This window comes from Aethalodelphis obliquidens, unplaced genomic scaffold (assembly GCF_003676395.1).
Source record: "Aethalodelphis obliquidens isolate GAN/ISIS:26980383/991018 unplaced genomic scaffold, ASM367639v1 scaffold8, whole genome shotgun sequence".
Lineage (NCBI taxonomy): Eukaryota > Metazoa > Chordata > Mammalia > Artiodactyla > Delphinidae > Aethalodelphis > Aethalodelphis obliquidens.
This window is the reverse complement of record NW_020837952.1, coordinates 20,169,582-20,188,827: the sequence shown is the minus strand read 5'-3', so window position 1 is coordinate 20,188,827 and position 19,246 is coordinate 20,169,582. Positions and strand designations below refer to the sequence as shown.

Below are 19,246 nucleotides of genomic sequence, written 5' to 3'. Positions count from 1 at the left end.
AGAAGGGGCCCAGGCCTGCCTCCTGCCTCTGGTCTCAGAGGGCGGGGGACCCCACCTGGGAGCCCAGCAGGCTTCCTGGGTTTGAGTAGGTGGGGCAAATGCCCTCCGCTCTTCTCTGGCTTCTCTAGTCCTGGAGGTCCTGTCCGACCTGCCTCTCCTGACCTCTCTGGCCTCCCTTCTATGTCCCCAGGACCCACTCAGCCTGGAGGGGGCTTTGGAGGATGGGGGACTGGCCTGGGAGCTCAGCAGGCTCCCCGTGCCTGACTGGGCAGGGCAAACGCCTTCCACTCCTTTCCCGCTCCTCTGGTCCCGGAGGGCCCCTCCTGCCTGCCTCTTCTGTTCTCTCCTGGCCTCCCTCCTATATCCCCAGGCCCAACTGGGCCTGGAGGGGACCTCTGAGGGCATAGGACCTGGTTCCAGAGCCAGGCAGACTTCCCCGGCCGACCGGGCAGGGGAAACGCTGGGCCAGCTCCCCCTGATCCGAGCCCCAGAAGGTCCCTCCAGGCATGGGAACCCCTCCCCACCTCTAAGCCACCCCTCGGGGCGCCGGTCCTGTCTGGCCTCCACTTCTCCTCCCCCGCCCATCTGCCCACATCCTACTGGCTCGCTTGGGGTTTTTTCCTGTCTCCTTGGGCGTTGGGGTACCCCACCAGCATCCAGCAGGTGCCCTAGTTGTGGGGAGACATGAACTCTGTGTCTTCCCACACTGCCATCTTGACTCTGCCCTATCCCATTTCAGATTTAATTTTTAAATTGGGTTCTGCTGACTTAAAATAATTGAGACTGTCTAAACTTAGAGAAAGAAAAAAATAGTGAAGTAGGGGTAATTTACAATCAAACACTGATATTTCAGTAATTCACTTATCCAGTACATATTTATTGAGCATCTATTGTACATCAGGATTGGGGAGGAAAGAAAAATGTCCTCTAGGTTCTTCTGGCTGGTCCAAGAACTAAAGAGATGTTAGACAGATTAATAGGAGAAAATCAAATTTTAATTACATGCATTCAGTGATTCCATAAGGATATGGGGCCCAAGGACAAGTTAGACAATTGAAGCTTATTATGCCATCTGAGAGAAGGAGAAGAGGGTAGGGGGGACTTCAAAAGAAAGAAAGGCAACTTACAGGAAGATGAAAAAGAGCAAATGTTTGGTGAACAAAAGTTTGCTAGTAAATACATATTTGCTGGGCCATGCAAAGTCAATAGGACCCAGAGAGGACTTTGATCAAAGAGGCATAGCTAAGTTTCCCCCGGTCTACCACACCTAGCTCATATTATACTTTAGTTATTTATGGTGATGGTGCCTCTTCCTGGAACAGGCCCTTTATCTAAATTCTTTTAGGCAGTAAAGGGGAGGAGGTAAAAGCTCTTCCTGAGCCTTTTGTTTTTTAAAAACAATCAGCCCCAAATAATCCTCAAGACAAAGAGACATATTTGGGGGTGGCAAGTTTTGTTCCATTACATCAGGCACTGAGAAATCATACATGGTTAACAAGATAAAATTCTTGCCCTTAGGAAATTTCCAGTTGAATAAGTAGACATGAATATATAAATGGCAAAATATATAATACAATGCATATATACATGCTATAAAGAAAAATAAAGAGGGACAAGGAGATAGGATCTAATGGGTAGTTACTTTTGATAAGATCATCAGGGAATGTCTATCTCTGATAGGAGGTGGCATTTGAACATATTCCGTAAATATGTCGCTAGTGAAAAAGCATTTCAGACTGAAGGAGCAATAATTTAAAGGACGAAATGAGACAGGTGTATTCAAGTAAGCATTAAAAAAATCATATAAATAGAGAGGAATAAGCACAAAGGCAATGGTGGGTTCGGTCAGAAAGGTAACCAGGAGTCAGATCATGGAGGGCCTCATAGGCTGACATAAGGACTTGTTCTAAATTTGATGAGAAGCAGCAGAGGGAGTGTTAGGTTGCACCGCACAGGCCTGCAAGCCCTGTACTTGCCCAGCATTAATACTGAAGAAAGAGCCCTGCAGTCAGTAACAGAGACACCAATGATTTAACAGGTGGGGGATCTTACACGTCTGAAGAAAGAAGGTCTTGGAGTGACACCCCATCGTGGACGGCAGACTGCAGGCAGGACATAGAAGCAGCCTTCCCTCTGGGACAGCAGAGGGAGCTACCAATTATAGGGGGAACTGACCTCAGGTTAGCTCATCAGTTACCAGGTGAACCAGCAGAGAGGCATGTCCCTTCTAGCCCCTCAGGCTAACGACCTTCACTGGGCATATGTCTTCCCCTCTGATAAACTATCACAGTGGAGCCCTTCTGATCTAAAGATTAGAGCAATCACTACTTGGAGCCATGGTCAAGTACATAAGCATTTACTGGTTAGGCTCCATGATTAAGAGGGAAGGTCAGTCATATGAGTACGGTGTAGGTGAAGCAGGGACTGGTCGAGCAGGAGATGTACAGAGAGCAAGAGAATAGCCATCTTAGGTGGCCTGGTCATACTGGGAGAGACTGATGTAAATGTGATTTATATTTTTAAAAGCTCACTCTTGGTTGTTTAGACAATAGAATCGGGCAGCAGGGAAGGTTGCAAAAAAGTTGCAAGAGAGAGAGTAGTTTAGAGGCCTTTTCAATAATATAGGAGAAAGAAGATGGTGACGTGGACTAGGGAGTCGCAGTAGAAATAGGGAGAATGAGTAAAACACAGTATACATGTTGAAGGTAGAAGCCTAGAGGACTTGCTGATGGGTTGCATGAAGGCTATACAGAAGACAGAATCAAGACTGACTCTTCAATAGTTTACCTAAGTATCCCTCTACCTGGGGCTGCCATTTGTTAAAATGAAGAACATGGAAGATGGAGCAGGCTTGGTGGGGGAAACAAGGGTTCTATGGTGGGAATGTTTACCTGTTTAACATCACAAATGTCAAATAAGTTAGAGCTCACAGAAGGTCAGAGGTGACTTAGTAAGCCTCATGCCTACACAGCCCACATTTTTCAGAACTTGGGCCACAAGAAGGTGGCTGTCATGTTGCGATACGGTTATTCCCGAGAAGGAAAGGGGGAGCAAGGAAACGGTGGGGAAGGAGAGCGCTTAAGCAAACAGTCAATTGCAGGGAACACATCTCATGTTTCAGAATCTGTCACATTTTTAAACCTAGCAAATAGCAAAATTGAGGGTCTGCTCTGACAGTGTCAGATTTTGTGTATCTGTTGTCAAACATATCAGTCACTGAAGATAAGAGATGAGAAAAACTACAAATAAATGATTACAGAAAAGGAAATATGCTGATCCTCTTTCTGAGACAGTGGTTGATCTATTTCGAACAATACAGTGCTGTGTTATAGTTGACATGTTTTTTGTACTGAGCCTAGACAGTGAATCTCAGATTGTTGAGCTCAGATGTGAAATGTGTCACAAGTATTACAAAGTTGTTACTACAAATTTCATGAAAGTGTTAAAGCTTACCATTAATAAGTCTTTTCTCTGTTTGAATCAGGGTTAATATATCGATACAATTCCCATACATCTGCTTTCTGCAGTGCTTCACTGGGAGAGAATGAATGGGTTGGGATGACAATTAATAATTCATCTGGCTTGTGTGAATGTGCTTAGGTATACACTACCCATCTGTGCTCTGAAGGTGGCAAAATTTAAGAAATACTAGTTTAGACAATTAACTGCCTAGACTTAGAAATGTTAAGATGAACTATTTTCAGCCCTACCTTATTAATGTGCTAAACTTAAATGTGTTAATAGTCACCAGTGTCTAATAAATGAAGCAAGACAACATTTCCTGAGCTCTCAAATTCTGAACACTGAGCCATTTGACTCATAGCTCAGATAACAGGTAGATTCTAAACATGCCACTTTCAACAGGATTTACAGGAAATCCACAGAGCAGCATGTATTTGTGACTTTTACCCCCTCATTTCCCAACACAACTCTTCCTTTTCTTAGGAATAACAAATTTCCTAAGAAAAAAATTGTACAGAGAAGAAAGTCATAATTAGATTTGATTATCGGCTTTTCTTAATAGACAATGAAGCCTATTCAACCATCACAATCCCAAGCACCCAGGGCATCTCGCAACAACTTGAGTCTTTGCCATATTTATATGTGTACATTCCCTAATCCGATTCAAATTCACATCTCTTGCAAGCTCTTTCATTCTACCCTCCGGAACTCCCTAGGCATCATTGGCAAATTCTCCTATCTCCTTAATTTCTTTTCTGAGTGTTTTGTTTTATTTCTTTGTTTCTGTGCTGAGTGTTTTAGCTCTAATTGAAACTTGGCTATATCTTGAAGGACACTCTCTCAAATGGGGGTGATTTTCCTTTCACACCCCCACAACATACAAGCCTGGAAGTGTCATCCTTGTTTAAAGCTACTTATACCACCTTCCTAAAAATCCCAGCTTTGAGTAAGGGATACCGCCTGTTTCCCGAATTCATCTGCTGTTGCCTCCCAGGCGTCGCATTTCATTAAATGCTGCCTCATTGATGATCAGGAAACACTGACTTTGTTTCCACCGCTCTTCCATCATCCTTCTTGCATGTCTCAATGCCCACATGGATAATCCTTCAAAACGCTTGAGAGGCCTTGATCTCCTTAGTTCTAGTGTTATTTTCCATTGACCACATCCAGACCATAGTCATACGCTGGACATTGTCATTCCCAATAACTGTACCACCCGGAAATGTCTTCGTGTCAAGCAGTCCACTTCTTGCTTGTAACATCCTATCTGTACAGCCTTGTTCCGCCACTTCTGCTTCAACAATACTTCACCCTCCTCTCTGGGATCTCCAACCTATTAATTCTACACAATTTCACAGCCACTCCTCCTCTCATATCCTAGCTCCCCATTTCACCCAGGTTAGATGATATGGGCATCACTGTAATTATTTAATAATTCCCTTCCTGTTATCTTCAACTACTTGGCCCTCTCTCCATCATTCTCACTCAGCAAAACCTCCACACTACTCTATGCCTATCCTGTGCCTGCACTGACTTACTAATGGTATAAGTTGTAAATTTATGACCATATAGTTAAGTGGGCCCCTCTGCTGTGCAGCAATCATACTGTATTTCTGTTATGATTTTGCTCTCCCACCCTCTAAGACAATTATCTCACAACTCTCCTCTTCTCAATCTCAGCCATTCTCTACTATCTCCTTTCTTAATTTGAAATTAGAGGTTGCAGAGAAAAATGGACATCTTAATCCTGACAAAATCAAGGTTTCCAGACATTACTCATTTTCAGTGACAATGTGAAATAAATTATAACGGGTATTTGATATAATAGTCTTCATGTGAATACAGGATATGAATACAGTGTGTGATATATAAGATGTGAATATGTTTGTAATCAGTATATCTAAATAAATAAATTGTATACAAATATACCATATTTAGTTTTTAAAGGTATATATTAATAAATTGATATATAGTGTATAAATAATATAGTATATAATTATTGTTTATTAATACAAATTTAAATTCCATTAATGTATATATTCTTTATAAACTTAGGATCAAAACAAATGCCTTTAAGAAGAACAAAGTGTACTAAGTATTTTGAATGTACCAATTCAGTTTAATTCTTAAGCATTTATAAAAAAATCTAGAAAAAAACAAATCCCTAATAAGGATCCCTAATAAGGTTTGAGGGATTTGTAATTTTTACATTGTTGAACAATGAGGTTATCGAGTAACATAGGATTCAACAAACTGCAGCCTATGGGCCCAATCTGGCCAGTCATATGTTTTTGTAAATAACATTTTATTGGGACATAGCCACATTTATTAATTTATATGTTGTCTATGGTTGCCACTGTCTTGCAAGAGTTGAAAAGTTGCAGCCAAGACGGCATATGGTTCACAAAGCTGAAAATATTTTCTACCTGATCCTGTACAGAGAAAGTTTGCTGACCACTGTGATATGGATTATGGAGACTTCTTTACATGATTAAAATTCTTTCTAATCACAGATTTTTTTCACTACAGATAAGAGGGAGAGGCAAAGTAACGATACTTTAACAGGTAAAGCAATAATTTCTTCTTAAGTAGTCAAAGTAATTGAAGCCAAATAGAATGGTAATGGAAAGGCCAGCCTAATTCAAGTGGTTGCTACAGTCTTTATTTTGTCATCCCCACCTCAGCCTAAGCAAACAGCGTTGTAAATGAGCCCATGCACGTAAGTGTTAGACAGCTTGGGCTGCCATAACAAAATACCATAGACTGTGTGAGCTAAACAACAAAAATTCATTTCCTCACAGTTCTGGAAGCTATAAATCTGAGTTCAGGTTGCCAGCATGGTTAGGTTCTAGCGAGAGCTCTCTTCCTTTCTTCTTGGCTTGTCGACACCCACCTTTCGCGGTGTCCTCATGTGGAAGATAGAGATCTCTCTCTCTTCCTCTTCTTATAAAACACCAAAGCTAATGGATTAGGACTCTACCCTTATGACCTCATTTAACCTCAATTACCTCTTAATCACCTCCTGTCACCAAATATAGACACAAGGAGAATTAAATCTTCAACATATGAATTTGGGGGAGATACAATTCAATCCATAGCAATAAGAATTCATGATTTGGGGTATATCCAAATTTCTGCTACAGACATGGACTATTGGTTTTGCCCAGGAGAGGAATTTTGCTCATCAAGTTTCATACCATTTACCAGCTGGCTTATTAGTATTAATAAAAATTAACAGGTTATATCTCAATGTACTTAAGAAGCTAAATGATCCTAAACGCTATCAACCTACCAATTATTTTACAGCGTAGTGAATATTTTTCTGTCTGTAAAATAAAAAGAATTGCTAAACTATTTAAAAGCTAAAACCATCCTATTTTATACTATTGAAGACACTCTCTAAGTCACTCATGAATTATTTCCCATACGAATATAGAACCCACAAGGAAAAATAATAAAGCCAATAAAGAATAAATCTAAGTTATAAACCATTAAAATTCCTCCAACCGAAAAATGGCATTTGGGACTCACCGTCTCTCAAAATTACCCTTTAAAAAGCTTAAACGCCCTAAAGGCTTCACTTACAACTACCATACTGGATTTGCTCTGCTTGTATATTGCAACCTCCCTTACTAAAGTTTGTTTTACAGTTCAGTCTGTTTTACATTTCAAAGTCCATAAGCAGCAGCATCAAAATTCTCAGAGACAGGAATGAAAAATCTCGAGACTAAAAGATGGACCAGTAGTCCATTTTACATTTGAAATCTCAAAAAGTTTTAGTCTCAATCCTAGATCCCCCAGTGTCATGGTAGATAAAGTCATAATGTTAAAACTTTTAAAAATAGCTGATTTTTTTTTTTAATGAGAATGGCATTTTTTTTCAGCTTTTTTTTTAAACATCTTTATTGGAGTATAATTGCTTCACAATGGGGTGTTAGTTTCTGCTGTATAACAAAGTGAATCAGTGATAATACTTCATTCAAATGATTATATCACTTCTACATTAGCTAGAATTTTTTTTTCTAACATTCTTTTTACTTGGTAATAATCTCCCAATATCCATCCAAGTTGAATTTTATACGGTTTGCTGAGGATCTGTCTCCTATATTTGCCAAGGGAGTGAACAAAATACGTACACCTCACTCAGGTTACAATAGCACATCTGCTTCTCACCTTACAAAATTATAAGTAGATATTCTATGGTTTACAGCAAGGATGTTTATTACCCTTTATTATCTGATAAGATCAAAAGACTTTAATGCCAAAGGCAAAGGGATGCCCTGATTATGATTACCACTTAGAATTCCTAAACCTTAGAAATGATCATCAATAAGTAATCATGGCAAATCTTTACAGTGGAAACATCTGAAAAGTTCTGAATTGGATAAGGAACACTATCACAATTATACTGGAACAAAGAAAAGAAAAAAAAATGTATTTTGACTCTTTCTCTCCTAAGAGCATTTTGCCTTAATTGACTTTTAGATACTTAACCTTACTTTACATAACTATCCCTCAGTTACTTGAAATGAAGCTATTTGGAAAAACCTTCTGATCTCAATATAAGCTATTTTAGCTCTCAAGTTTATGGCATAAGTCACCTTTCTTTTAAAACTGCCTGATTGGCAGTGCTTCTGTCAGCAGTAATCCCCAGCCTAGACTTTAATGAAATGGTCCTCCCTTTCTCTAGGGCTTTGGATAGCAATTTGGCTATAATTGATTCCAGATTGACCAATGGCCAGTGAAGGAAGTAACTCACTCTCAGAAGAGGATTATTACAACCACAATTTTGTTCTAAATACAGCTGCTCCATCTAGAAAACACAGAAAATACAAATTATTTATCTTGCTGTGTTAATTTCAAATGACCAAGAAAAAGAGAAGGAGGCATAAAAACATTGTTCCCTTTCATTGTAGCTACACAGAAAAAATAAGCCACAGGGGGGAGAAAAGAAACCTCATAGTTTTTCAAACTTGTCACAATTTTCTAAACTGTAGCTGAAACTGACATCAAAACTTCATTTGAAGTCCTATTGTAAAGTAGTAAACTCTGTTGATCCTCCCTTCAAAATATTCAGGATCTGCCCATTTCTCACCACCTCCACTGCTATGACTCTGGTCCGATACAGTATTAATTTCTCGGATTAATTTAACAGCTTATCTATGCTTTGGGTTTGACTCCCCTTCTCCCAACAACCTGTTCTTCATGAAACAGCCAGTGTGATCCCTTAAAAAATATAAGTCCTGCTATGGATTGAATTATATCCCCCAAAGTTCATTCATTGAAGCCCTAACTCCCAATGTGATGGTATTCGGAGATGGGACCTTTAGAAGCAGGTATTCAGGTTTAGAAGAGGTCAAAAGAATAGGGCTCTCATGATGAGATTAGTATTCTCATAAGAATAAGCACCAGAGAGCTTGCTTTGTCTCCCTCTGCCATGCCATGAAAACATACCAAGAAGGTGGACATCTGCAAACCAGGAAGAGAACTCTCACCAGAACTCAACCATACTGGCACTCAGATCTCAGACTTCCAGCCTCCAGAATTGTAAGAAAATAAAATTCTGTTGTTAAAGCCACCCAGTCTATGGATTTTGTTATGGCAGCCCAAGCCACTAGAGCAATGCCTTTGCTCAAAATAAAAGTGAATGTCATTCAATGGCCAACCAACAAGATCCTTCACCACCTGGCACAGTTACTTCTCAGACTTCATCTCACCCCACTCTGTCTCATGCACTCTGCATCAGGCACACTGGTTCTTCAACAAGTCAGATACCCTCTTCCTTAGAGTTCCCACACTCTTTCAGATTTTGAATCAAATGTCACCATTTTCAGCAAGGCATTTCCTGACCATCCAACCTAGTTAAAACTTCAACCCCTCCCCCCACCAATATTTCTGACACTTGCTTCTCTGCTTTATTTTCTCTAGAGTACTTATCACTTTCTAACATTATATACTTATTTTATTGTTTGCCTCTCCGCCCTATTAAAATATAAGCCCAATGAGGATGGGGATTGTTGTCTCTTTGGTTACCTGCGGATTCTTCAGTATCTAATAGAACAGTATCTAGTATATAACAGGTATTTAACAACGTTATCAAATCCATGAGTGAAGGTTGTTTTCATTTCAAAAAACAACAAGAGCTCAAGGACAACTAGATACTTATTTCATATTCAGATTGCAAAATCATCCCAGGTACAAAGTATGGCCTCTTATAGCCTCAGTCTAGAGTCGCCAAGATAATAAACCAAAAGCTCAATACCTCTTCTTGGTATCAACTCACCCATTTTTCACCAAATATTTCCTTTACATAAATTCTAATCGGAAAGCGGCTGCAACTGTAACTAATTCAACTTTCACCTCTTTCACTTGTATTTACCAAAAAAAAAAGTTTCCTTGGTAGTTTAAATGAACATCACCATTATTTCTTTGTTTATTCTGTTAAAAAGAAATCATATTTTATTTCATTCACAAAGTAGCCAAAGCTTTGCCTTTTTCCCCTTTCTAGTGTGGTAAAGATAGTTAAAAGTGAAAGCAGTCAGCGATTACTCATTCATTCAACAATAATTTATTGATTGCCTACCTTGGGCCAAGTACTGTTCTAGGCAGAGAGAATAGAGCAGAAGACAAACAGACAAAAACATGTCTGTTCTCATAGAACATTCACATTTGGCAAAGGAGGAGAGGTGGCTTGGAGACAGATAATAAATAAAATAAAACATAAATAAGATACATTTAAGGAAGATAATAGAAAGTGCTATGGAGAAAAGTAAATCAGGGAAGAGAGATGGGAAGTGATTGGCAAGGCTGCAATTTAAGTAGGGGGATCAAAGAAGACCTCACTGGAAAAGGTCATATTTCAGTCATGCACATATCTGAAGGAAAAGTGTTCTGGGCTGAGGGAAGAATGAATGCAAAGACCCAAGGCTGGCACATGCTCGGTATGTTGGAGAAAAAACAAGGACGGCACTGCCGCTGAAACAGAGAGAGTGAGAAGGAGAGAAGCAGGAGATAAAGTTGGAGTAGCAGCAAGTGGCCAGATCCTCAAGGGTCTTGCAGGCCAAAGAAGAATTCTGGATTCTACTCTATTATTAATGGGAAGCCATTGGAACATTTGAGCAGGAGTGCGACATCACCAGGTAAGTCCAATATCCTTCCCAAGAACTCAGTAAATTCAAGTATCTCGCGTGCTCGTCCCACTTTAACTTCACATTTCAGTGAGGCTGAACTCTTCACCCAGGCAAGAATGAGAGTAGTAGCTTTGGAAATGCGGAGAAGTGATCAGACTCCAAATACGTTCAGAATGTGGAACCAAAAGGATTTGTTGATGGTTTAGATAAGTAACATGAGAGAAAAACACTACAAGTCTAAGGATTTTTTTACCTGAACAACTTTTGAAGGGATGAAGCTCCCGTTTACTGAGATGGGGGAAAATATGGAAGGAGCAAGATGGTGGTTTAATATCTCAAGCTAAATATGAACATGTTAATTTGAGATATTCATTAGGCATCCAAGTGAAGCTATCAAATAGTCAGTAGAATGTAGAAGTTTGGAGTTGAGTCAGAACCAGGCTGGAGATGTAAATTTGGGAATCCAGCATCAGCAGATGGCATTTAAGCCATGAGTCTGGATGAGGTCGCCACCAAAATAGGTATCAAAGAGAAGAGATGCAAAACCGGAGTCCTGGGGCACTCCAGTATTAAGCAGCTAGAGAGGGGAAGAGGAGGAAAAACTGGACTCGGAAAGAATGTCCAGTAAAGAAAAACAAACCCCCTAAACAGGAAAATGTGTTGCCTTGAAAGACAAGTGAAAAATGTGTGTCAAGGATTTGGAGAGAACAACTGTGTCAGAGGCTGTTGACAGCTCAAGATGAAGACTGAGAATTGGCCATTGGATTTAGTAATGTAGAAGCATTATTGAACTCAACAAGAGCAGTTCTTGTATAGTGTTGGGGGCAAAAGCCTGATGTAGAGTGCACTCAGGAGACAAGGGAAAGCAAGAAATTGGAGTCAGTGGAGACGGACAACCCTTTCAAGCAGTTTAGCTGTAAAATAAAGGAGAGAATGGTATAGTAGCTGCAGTCAGTGTGCCTGTGTGTGGTTAGGCTGAGAGAAATAGCACTATGTTTTTAATGCTGATGGGGAAAGACCCAACAAAGATGGAGAATTGAAGATCCAGGAAAGAGAAGAGAGAATTGCTAAAGGGATGTCCTTGAGCCGGTGAGAGAGGATGGGATCAGGTGCACAAGAGGAGGAGGTGTCCATTACTGGACCAACACCACTCGACCCATATTAATAGGAAAGACAGCAGAGCGTATGGCACAAGACTCGTGTAATGACTACATAGGAAAATGTTGAAAGTAGTTATTTCCTAGCTTAATGGTAAAGTTGTAAGGGCCAAATACCTCTGCTGAAATATGTAAAACAATGCCTTGGAGGCATCTATAAATAAGCCCTGATTAAGTTAAGCACTTTCTAAAGTTGCATCATTTTCAGGATAAACAATATTTCACAAAACCCTGACTGAATTAGTGAAAATATACTTAGGAGTAAATCCAAAGTTGTGAAGCTCTGAAATTCTTAAAACCAGAGAAGGAGGGAGGAGGGCAGTAAACAAATTGAACAAGTAACAATATTGGCAAACTAGCTAAATAATAAAAAACTTCCCTTTAACTAGACTGTAAGCTTCTAGTGGAAGAGGCCACTGTTGCTGAGTACAATATACATAGTAACTACTCAATAAATGCTGTTGAATTAATTAGTTAATTCAGTTCTATAGCTGGTTTGTGTTGCATAAAATTCTCCACCCAGTGTACTTGTGGTTTGCTAGTTTATAGCAGTAATAATCTTATGCATCATTCCCACTAAAAGGCATTGCTTTCATTGATTTATTTCTTTTTTTGTATTAGTAACTGAATATTATAAACATTGAGCATCATATATATGTTTTGTTTGCTAATACAATCTTGGAGGCATATAGCATGTAATAGCTGCAAGACAGCTTAACAAGGACAGTTAAATGGTCATATTATAGAATAATTAATGAAGGGGGAAATGCCTTGCTAAACTGTGTTAAAATACTTGTTAAATATTGAAGTAACTGTGTCTGTTTTAATAGGGTTTGGTGGTGTTTCAGCACAAGTGGTTATCAGAGTGAAGGTTAGGAACATATAAAAAATATTTTCCATTAAAAGACATGGTAACTGTTGGGTTGATGAGAAAATCACCACATGAAAGGTTTTTCAGAAATAAACTGCCGTCATAAAATTGGGAGACTATAGTTATTTGATTCCAAAGAGGGGGAAAAGGATAGTCATTTGAAAAAACTTATTTCTCTAAAGTACCTGGTAAACCAGAAGGCAAAGAACTGCCTCATCTGATTTCCTAAGAAATGCACTAGTAATGTTAACCTACTAGTTAACTAGAGATCCTTATGTTAGTCTCCACCAAGAAACCACATCATTAAATAGCTCCAGTGTATATTCAAATACTTTTAGGGATTCTGGTTGAAGGAAGCATCTTGGGAGTGAACAGACATTATACATAATTAGACCAGACTATATAAAGAGCTTCTAGAGATTTTATTTTAAAAAGCAGTGTTAACTTGAGGCTATCAACAAAACATATATATAGTACTCAATATTTACCTAATCAAAAGGAAGGTAAGAGAAGTCATCATTTCAAACAATTAAGCCTCAAATAATAACTCAAGTATGAGATGTATAATTAAAATGAGAATAGTATTATACGATTATCATCTCAAATCAAAAACAACAAATATACCCATTACTTAAAGAAAAAAGATACATAACCACAGAGAGTGAAATGTATAGCAGTCAATACAAATATTTTATGAAGGAAAAAACTCCAAAGCTTTACTACTTGCAAATAGCAAATCATCATCATCACCATCAACAGCATCATCATCATCACCTCCATCATCATCACCACAATAAAGAAATGGATCTATCTGTTATAGCTTAAACAAAACTCAGTCATTCAAGCTAGCCTCTCTTATTCATGAACTTCAATAGGGCAATTTATCCCATAGCTTATCTGTTCCATTATAGAAAAACAGACTCCATCAACATGATACATAGAGCCTAAGGTATCCATGGCTTTCCCCACCACACAATTCTCAAAATAATTTCTCCCCTTTCTTTTCCACCTCTGATTAAATTTGTTTCTTTTTTCAGGACTTTAGTAAAGATAAGCCTTCTTTTTTATGTCCCTTTCACGCCTACAGCATCGTGCAATGATCCCACATTCTTAACTACATGGTTCTACATTTTTGCCCCACAAAATTTTGGAGCTTGGTTATATTCGATATAGTGTGAGTCCCTAATCCATTAATTCCTGTAAATATAATATTCTCTCCTTAACGAAATCACAACCTCCTTGAAGCCATAAATTCTTGTTACAAAATACCTGTGCTCCCTCTACAATTACAGCCTGTGCCAAGGAAGTAACAAATTCTTCATAAAAGCATGGTGTCCTGAAAAGAAGCAATCAAGCAAACTCCTTTATGAAACGTATTGATTTACAAAGTAGCAGCAAAACTGAAAACTATTATAAGTAATTGAAATCTAAATAGGATGAATAACAAATATTCCAATACAAATCTGAGTCACTTTATCTGCCACCTAATTGACTTATAAAAAAAAACTATCATGAAAAAACATTTAAAATACTCAAATATATCTTCTGACTGATGAAATTATGAGACATGTGCTTATTTATTTTTTAAAAAAAATTTCTATAAGGACCATATATTACTTTTTAACATCAATATGAAATTAACAAAAATAGTTACTACATTATTCCTCTAGCAATCAGATTACCTAGTTTATTAAGGTGACCCATATTTTAATCTCTGAATTCTCAAAGTTTCTGGAATCTGTTTCATCAGAATCCCAAGAATCTGGAGCCAGAGAACCTGGGTTTGAATTATAAATCCATTAATTCCTGCTGTGTGATCTGAGTACATTACTTAGTGCCGAAATTTCGTCACCTAGAAAATGCGAAAATAACAGCCACTACCTCAAAATGCTGTAATAAAGATTAAATGGGGCTTCCCTGGTGGCGCAGTGGTTGAGAGTCCGCCTGCCGATACAGGGGACATGGGTTCGTGCCCCAGTCCGGGAAGATCCCACATGCCGTGGAACGGCTGGGCCCGTGAGCTGAGCCTGAGCGTCCGGAGCCTGTGCTCCGCAGCGGGAGAGGCCACAACAGTGAGAGGCCCGCGTACCACAAAAAAAAAAAAGATTAAATGAGTTAGAATATACGAAGCCCTTAAGAGTGGCCCACAGTTAGTAAACACAAACCCATTTGTTTTTGTAGTTGTGGTCAGTAAGTTTTGGGGATAAGAGGAAAGGTAAGTTAATTATAAGTCTATAACAACCTTATTTTAAAGTAAACCTCCATGTCTCAGACAGTTCTCATGAAAATAGGGCACAGAGCTATAGAAAGGTTTGCTGTACTGTATCAAGTAGATTCTATACGTCACATTACAACTTAACAACAAGAAGGAGAAAATCTCTACAAACCTCCTACTAATAGTTTTAATTACCTAATGGAGAGATTTAAAAACAAATCCTTACACAGCATACCCTCCTGCCTATTTGGGCTTTAAAATGTTAAAGGAATATCCTTATGCAACAAGGAGAATCAATATTGTCCCACCTGCAAGCATCAGAATTCCTCTTAGGGAACTACCCTGATAAACTACTTGGAGCAGAAACTCAAATCCTTAGAGCTGAGCTAGCATAAGATGATACAATGGCAGAGAAAGTTAAGACTATTCAGCATCAGAAATGAAAAAAAAACATTGGGAAAGAGAGCAGATATTGCTGAGTTTATGACAGAACAGCAAAGTGATTTTTAAGAAAAGAAGGATTCAATATTACATTGTAAGGGTTTGTTTGGGGTTTTTGCAATGTAATGCCCTGACATTTACATATGCGCACATCCCCCCAAAGCACCAGTAGAGTCAGATCAACTGGTGGAGGTCTGTTTGGGGTTTTCTAATGCAAGTCAAAAAAAAAAGAGGCAAGTTCCACAACTCCCTTGACATCTGGGACAGGGACAACCTGTGAGGTAAGGATGTGATCTGTTCACAGAAACAGTTCTTCTCAAAGAGTGGGCATTTTTAGAACACAAATATTTCTCCTTCCCTCTATTTCCAGAACCCTCCCCATGGGGAATTTTCAGAAATGCTGATCTGTGATCTGTACTCGCTGTCTCTAGTTGCAGCATCCACCTCATTTGCTCTCGAGCACACCCGTCAGGTTTTTGACCTGAAACTGCTCTTGCCCAGGTCACACGGCAGCCTCAATGAATGATCAATTCTCAGTCCTCATCTATCTCGACTTACCACAATTTATCATCTGCTTTTCTGTGAAATACTTTCTTCACCAAATGCCCAGAACATCTAATATACCTATTTCTTTAGTGCCTTAATCACTTGCTTCTTCTCAGTAGCCTTTACCAGCTCCTAATCTCTCTAACTGCTAAACGGTTCCTATTCTCTTTTTTTTTTTTTTGTCTGCATTCAGTCTTCATTACTGTGTGCAGGCTTTCTCTAGTTGCGGCGAGCGGGGGCTACTCTTCGTTGCGGTCACTGTGGAGGCTTCTCTTGCTGTGGAGCACGGGCTCTAGGTGCACAGGCTTCAGTAGTTGTGGCGCACAGGCTCAGTAGTTGCGGCTCACAGGCTCTAGAGCACAGGCTCAGTAGTTGTGGCACATGGGCTTAGTTGCTCTGCGGCATGTGGGATCTTCCCGGACCAGGGATCAAACCTGTGTCCCCTGCATTGGCAGGCAGATTCTTAACCACTGCACCACCCAGGAAGTCCCTCCTATTCTCTTTTCTACCTGCTCTCACAGCCTTGGTGATCCCGTCCAGTCTCATAGCTTTATACCTCATAAAATGCCGGCAAATGTGTATCTCTAGCTGGATTACTCAGCCAAACTCCATATTTGTAAACTGAACTGTCTACTTGAGTTTCTTACAGACATCAAGTTGCCACGTAAATGTTTAACAGATGTATCAGTCTTTAAAATGCTATCTTTCCACAATCCTTCTCTCTCAGTAAATGGCAATTCCATCCTTCTAGTTCTTAGGCACAAAACCTTGGAATCATTTGTGGTACGTCTCTTTCCCCCAAATCCCACATCCAGTTCATCAGCAAATTTGCTGCCTCTACTTTCAATATATGCCTAGAATTAGACCACTTCTGACTACCTCACACTTAATATCCTAGTCCAAGCAATATCAAATTTTCCCTGAGTCTTGCCATAGCCTCTTAACTGGTTTTCATGCCTCTGCCCTTTCCCCTACAACAGGATCTCTCAACCTCAGCATTATTAATATCTTGGGCTAGATAACTCTTTGCTGTAGGAGGCTGTCATGTGCATTGCAGGATGTTTAGCGGCATCCCTGGCAATAGTACACACTCCACCAGTCCCCCTTGAGTTGTGAAAAACAAAATGCCTCCAGATATTACCAAGTGCCTCTAAGGGACAGAATCACCCCTCAGTGGAGAACCATTGCCCTACAGTGTATTCAACCTAGTGACAAGAGTGACCCTTTTATAACAAAAGCCAGATTATGTAATACCTCTGCTCAAAACTGACCAACAGATCTCCATCGTACCCCCCACAAAAAAACAAACAAACAAAACAATAATAAAAAAACCAAAGTCCTGACCACAGCCTGCTGGCTCTACAGGATCTGTCACTTACCCACTACCCCTTGACTTCATCTCCTATTTTTCACCCCTTTACTCACTCTGCTCCAGCCCTATTTGCCTCTTTGCTGTTTCTCAAATACATGAACAAACTTCCCATCTCAGAGTCTGGGCACTGTGTTCCCTCTGCCTAGAGTCCGCGTCCCATGATATCCATTTGGCTTACTCCTTCACTCCCTTAAGTTCTTTGCCCAAAAGTCAGCTTCCCAATAAAGCTTTCCATATTCACGCATTTAAAACATTCAGCCTTTTCCCCACGTCCCATGTGCTCCCCACACTTCCTATCCCTCCATTCTAGCTTTATTTTTAATGGCACTTATCTCCATCTGACATGCTATATGTATCACTAATTGCTTAAATGTCTGGCTCTACCTAATAGAATGTTAAGCCCCAGGTGGGAAGTGATTTTTGCCTTCTTTTATTTGCAGCTGCCTCCCAATGACATAGACAAGTGCATATGTGAGGTACTCAATAAATGGTTATTAAATAAATGAGGGAAGGAAGGAAGGGAGGAAGGGAGGAAAGAGGGAAGGAAGAAGGAAGGAAGGGAGGAAGGAGGGAAGGAAGAAGGAAGGAGGGAGGGAGGGAGGGGAGGAAGGAGGGCTGGGAGGGAGGGAAGAATAGGTGTCTTGGAAACCATCTTAGATCTAAAAAGTCACGGCAGATGCAGCTGATATCTAGGATACATCTACATTCATCATTTACAAAGACTGAGTTAATGTCCATAAAATTCATTTAAAATATAATTTGTAATGTACAGTAGAAAGTAAGGATTTGTCAAAATGCTTCTGTGCTTCGGAATTTTTATGTAGGGAGCATTTAGAAAGTATATTTATAAATCCATTAACATATAGCTCTAAATATTTAAAGGTATATTAAATAAGTAGAACTTCAAGAGAAATTTTACAAAGTGCAGGGGATGTGGAAACCCCCCTAGATACATAAAAAGGAGTGTGCTGGGATTAGTCAAATCATTCAATTATATACACCAAAAGGTAGCTTAACAAGTAATAGTAACAGTGAACAAAGCTCTTTTCTACAGATGAAAGACTGCATAGTTCAATTGTGAGTGAAAGAGAGGAACAGAAATGCTTCCTGCTGCAAGCTGACAGTTACATGGAACCCCCTGAAGTTATAAATTGAGTTCCTCTACTAATTACTGGTCTGAAGGGGAAAAAGATTCACATTTTATTTCTCTTGCTGAACGTGCAACATAAGCACTCGTGAATTTTACATTAGGGTCAAGCTGAGAAGTTCCCAGCCTGTTTTACCTGGTGTAGAGAACAGTGTCACCCCCATGCAAATGAAGTCAGGTCTTCCTTTCTGCCTTGGGTGCCTACCAGGGAGATTTCAGTGTAACAGATTCTAATAGGGAAGTTGATATAGAGGGGAAAATAAAGAAGGAGGAACAAAACAAAACATAGATCCTATTTGAAATAAAATTTTGTTTAGAAATTTGAAAGAAAATCTTAGGGATTCTAAGAGCACATGTTTCAAAAGACCTCAGAATCTTGTAATATCACTCATTAAAACTGTATGCTACACCCACTGATAACAATATCAACTATTCTATCTACTTTCTGAATCACTGATTATAAGACCAATAAAGCTATACAGCAGGCAGGTACTTTAGTGAAATAAGCCCATCTCCAGAGACAAGAACCTGCGGTTCAAATGCTAATGCTTTTGACCAGGTAAGCACTTTATTTTTGTCAATGAGTGATAACTTTTATGTGGATGCTGATTAACAACACTCCTGAGAAGGAAAATGGATCGGGGAGGAGGGGTGAAGAACAAAAAACAGTTGTGATATTAATATTTCCAAACAGGTTTTCTGAGAAGAAAAAATAGCTTCAGCATTTCTAATGGGTATATATATATACCCTTTCTAACTTCCTGGAACATCACAATTCACTCCCTGTAAAAGCAGCAGCTTCATGCAAATCAGGATAACAAAATTCATTCATGTACTCATTCAACAAATAATTATTGAACCTACTCACTTTGTAAAAGAAAGAAATGTAAACATATTCATGGTGA

At 39.3% G+C, this 19,246-nt stretch overlaps 1 protein-coding gene across 1 annotated transcript in view; it reads right to left on the bottom strand.

Annotated features, from left to right (window-relative positions):
• Positions 1-19,246, bottom strand: part of TRHDE (thyrotropin releasing hormone degrading enzyme) — a 398,603-nt gene that overhangs the window by 258,940 nt on the left and 120,417 nt on the right. The gene's annotated exons all lie outside the window — the stretch shown is intronic.